This window comes from Octopus bimaculoides, chromosome 20 (genome assembly GCF_001194135.2).
Source record: "Octopus bimaculoides isolate UCB-OBI-ISO-001 chromosome 20, ASM119413v2, whole genome shotgun sequence".
NCBI classification, from domain to species: Eukaryota; Metazoa; Mollusca; class Cephalopoda; order Octopoda; family Octopodidae; genus Octopus; species Octopus bimaculoides.
Window position 1 is genome coordinate 9,685,063 of NC_069000.1, and position 5,248 is coordinate 9,690,310.

Sequence of the window (5,248 nt, forward strand, 5' to 3'; positions counted from 1 at the left end):
ATATATATATTTATATATATATATATGTATGTATATATATATTTATGTATTTATATATATATATGTATATATTTATATATATGTATATTCACTACTTTATGCTTTGTATCAGCTTAGCTCCATCTCTGCCCTCATTTATTCTTATCAAAAGGTGCCATTATTTGCTCACTGATTTATTTGTTCTGTTAAGTGACCATCACGCTAACAAATGTCTTAGGGGACAGCTATTCCTTTCATTGAACCATTCATATTTATAAGCACTGTATTAGCTCATCCAAGCTCTTTTTCATCTTCACTCAATCTTATATATATATATGCCTTTATTTATCTTTATCTAGCATTCAATTATATATATTTTTATGAATTTGATATTTTTTCCTCCCCAAATTTGTAGAGATAGTATTTTAATGATTAAATTGGAATTAAAAATATTAATTGATTTTGTATCAGTGGCTGTGGTATTTAACTATCTCCTGTTTGATATTTTCATATATTCATGGCTTTTATTGAGCAATCACAGAAATTTTAATATGTCAATTATGAGAATTCTTCATAGCATGACTGTCTAGTTTTTCTGTCTTTGAATTTTTAACAATTGTAGCACTACCAATATTATTACTATTATGCATTCATTAACCTCAGCAGTTGGTCAGACAAGAATCTCAACTATCAATTCTATCTGTTTCTCAGTAACCTCTTCAAGTTTTGTTCTCTTAAAATCAATCAAATAATACTTTGATACTCACAGATTCATTTATACATATATGCTTTATATGAATGTGTGTAAGTAATTATATGTAAACATATGGCTGTGCTCCAGTATGGCCATAGCCAATTGACTTAAACCAATAAAAGAGTGTGTATATATTTATATATATATATATATATATATATATACATATATATATATATATATGTATATATGTATATATACACACACCACATACTTATTCATATATAAATGAATATATATATATATATATATATGTGTGTGTGTGTGTATATGTATATATATTCAGCTATGGGCATATGTGTGTGTATTAGTATGTGTGCAGATCCATCTATATACCTATGTGTGTGTGTGTGCGTGTGTGTACATATATACACACACACATACATACACACTGATTACTAACAAATAGGAAGAATAAACGAGTTTTCAATACTTGAAAGATCAATTCCTTTTGATAGAAATTTTGTTATTCTTCTGGAACCCAAGGTTTCATGCTGACAGAAATCAACATTATTCAACGAAAAATCAAATCGCAAATAACACTCTACCATTGTAGTTGACTTGTGATTTGAATTCTGGATTAATAATTACTGATTTGTGTCAGCATGAAACCTGAAAGACATCTAAAATTCTGTTAGAAATTGTGTGTGTGTGTATGGGGGTGTGTGTCTGATTATATCGAAAGTGACTTTGAAGTTTCATCAGTAGTTTAAATTGTCATGTAACACCACTCACACACACACGCACACGCATGTGCATGTCTATGTGTGTGTTGCAAGTGTGTATACACACATATAGATTGATTTTGATTTGCTAATTGTGGTCATTCATAAAGACACATGTGTTACAAGTAAAGTAAGAGCACATTGTATTTGCCATCTTGTTACAATATGGCCAAGCACTGCAACTTTTGCAGCTCAGAAAACACTAGTGATTGTGAGGAAACATCATCTAAATGTACAGTAAATGCAGGGCTGGAATGGAACAAGGATCAAAACAATGAAGACAATGAATGATTACATGTATAAACTAAAACAGTATAAAATGATAAACATGATAATAATAATAATAATAATAATAATAATAATAATAACAATAATGATAATAATAATAATGATGCAGTACCATATGCCTGGATGCAGTACCAGGCAGTGGCTCTTATGGCTTCTGATCTTAATTGATTGGAAGTGTTATCATGTACATTTTGTCTTGGTATAAAAGATGGCCTACAGCAAATATTCTGCTCAATACCACAGATTTGCTTGTCAGTTGTTTGACCTTCACCAGTTGAGCATGTCCCTTGGTGGCTGACATCTCTGATCATGAGTAGGAGTAGTGGGAGAGTATCATAGCCATGTGTTGAGAGGAATTCTTTGGGGTTTGAATAATTCACCTTTGGAAACATGGGTGTTTTGTTCGACATCCTTAAACAAACCTTATTCAGGGACCTTTTGAGTGGGATGGGCTACTCGGCCTGAAGAAAATTCTAACTAGGCCCCACCTGCAAGGTCATGCATTGTTTATCTTGATATGAGATCACCATGTCAGCTCTTTATTCTAACCCTACAGAGTTATTTATCTTGCATTTTTCACTGTGAACACATATTTCAACAGCATTTTCAAGCATCATTACTACCATAGCAGTTATATTCATAACTACAGCCATCCCCTTATTACTATCTCTATTTCAATCTTGCTAATGTATTCAACACTGGTGTGATGCTTTTAAGTGTGATTAGGTTTCTTCTCTGAATGGAGTTTTTCCAAGGTACCAGCTTTCTGGAGAAGGTGTTTATTTTGTTCATTGAAACAGATTTTCTTGTATTCATTGCTCTGATTCATTGATCAAATAAATCAGCAAGATATCCTATTGTTTGTTAAATGATGATTAAATGATGAGTGAATGCAAGTTTTAGCTCTGGAAAGCAGTGCCATCTCAATTTTCAGGTCATAAATACATTGCAGTACTTTGAGACAAAAAAGTGTACTTCAGTGCAAAAAAAGGGGTAGAAAATGGAGCTTCCACTTCCTTACAAAGTTATTTGAGAAGGAGGGATTGTAGAAGTTTTAATTTGATAAAAATGATTATTTCTACAGATGGATTAAATAAAGTATGCAGATCATTACCATAAATCCATGACATTAATGCAACACATAAAAAAAATGAGTTGAAACGATGGCAGGGTTTATCTGCTTTACACGTGCAACGAAACCTTTGATGGAGACTATTATTGCCTTTGCCCTGTCAGTGCATATTGTCTCACAAAGCAGCCACTGAAGCTCCTGATCTTCATTGATACTGCTGAAAATATTCCCATACATGTAGTTCCCAATTTACAGCAACAAAAGAAAACAATATTACCTGCATCTCAAGTCAGATAAATGCTATAAGTTGTGCCTTTCCGCTGACAACAATAATCTCATCTAACTCTAATGCAAAGGCCTTACAGGAAGTTTTTGAGCAACATAATATTCTGCATCACATGATGTGTTGGATACATCAATGTTGTATATTGTTCAGCAATGGAATTTCCATTTTTTTCTTCGACAGCTTCTTGATTTAACATCATTAATGCAATTTATTTACTGGCTTGAAGAATTAACATTCACCAAGTGTGAGCTATCATTGTCTTGTTAGTTATTAGTAATTAGTGATGCTATGTATTATGCTAGAAGAGTCCTATCAATAAGTGACTTTGTTAATTATTCTCCATACCAGCATGGAAGATGGACATTAGAGGATGGTGATGATATATATGTGTGCTTGTACTTTGAAAGTGCATTATGATTTACTAGATTATATCTTGACATTATTAATGTGTAGATTTTTGATAGTTGCAATATGTTTTATTACTGAAATTATAATATTAGGTTTATAATTGATTAACTAATAACTATTACAATTTTCTAAATGTACAAAAATATTGTAGTAGATCTAGGATTTCTTGCAGCACACCTGTATGTCACAGAAAACTGGTTGGGAATCATTGCATTAGAGTTTAATGTTATAATCTCAACAATGGATTGAGCTTATGAAGTTAGATGTGTGTGTGTGTGTGTGTGCACAGGCATGTATGTATATCTATGCATGTACCTTTGTCTGCCTCTCTCCCTCTATATGTATGTATGTTTATTTTTATGTGAAGTTATATATAAAACGGATTTAACATTAAACCGAAGGATTACACAATACTTTTTAACAGAATACATTTTTTAATTTTAACAAGGAAAAGGTTGAGAGTGACTTGGAAGTTTCTGCTTGTTTTCCATCATCCAACTCTATACATACATATTTATGTATATATATATATATATTTATATATAAATATATATATATTCCATTATGACCATTCCACTTTCTTATTAAGATATTGTTTCTAGTACTTCATTATCAAATATATTCTTCTCTCTTTTAAGACAGTGAGTGTGTGGTGTAATTTAGGTGTACTTTTAACAAGACCAGTGACCCTGTAAAAGTTTCCTCATCGGTTTTTTAATTAGCTGGTTAATTAGTTATTGCTGTTGTTGCTTAGCCTCAGGTTATCTCTGATTGGGGCCAATCTATGATCCATGACAGTCCAACCGTAACCATTCCCACTTTTTTTTTTCTTTTTCAAACATAACGTGATCCAAGACTATGGTTATCACATTTGTTCTTCCTGTTTAAAGATGATAGGTGTGATATGCAGGAGATTTGGCTGCCAGTTCTAGCAGGTCGACTGATTCCATACAGGCTTTCACCTTGGCTTGTCAATTAACGTGTTGTCTCGTTGTTTTGTATTCGTGTATGTGGTTATCGTATCTCTGACTAAGCACTTGCTGTTTGTCATTTCCTTATCTGCTCTTGCCTCTCACTGTTACACACGCACATAACAAATGTATATACAGGTTTTTGAAGTTCAATGACAGGGACATTTGTTTTATCTATTACCATTGATTATTATTATTATTATTATTATTATTACTATGACTATTACTATTAAGATGGTGGATGGCCGAATTGGTAAAGCTTTCCATCAAAATGCTTTGTGGTATTTTGTTAAGCTCTTGTGTTCAGAAGCCACCTAGGCTGACTTTTGTATTTCATTCTTCTCAGGTCCATATTCTGAGAATAAGAACTAAGTCAAGTTCAGGGTATACACACATGCATATATATATGTATACATATACATATATATCATATACATATGCATATATATATATATATATATATATATATATATATATATATATATATATATATATATATATGCATATATATATGCGTATAAATAAACACATGAATATATGCATATCTATATATGTATACTTACATACATATGTATTTATTAATGCACATATATGCATATATGTATACTTATATACGTATATATGTATACATACATACAGAGATATATATGTGTATGTATATACATATATGTATGAATGTGTCTAAATATACACATATATATATATAAGTATACATACATAGGCATATCTATGTATATATATATATATATATATATACATGTATGT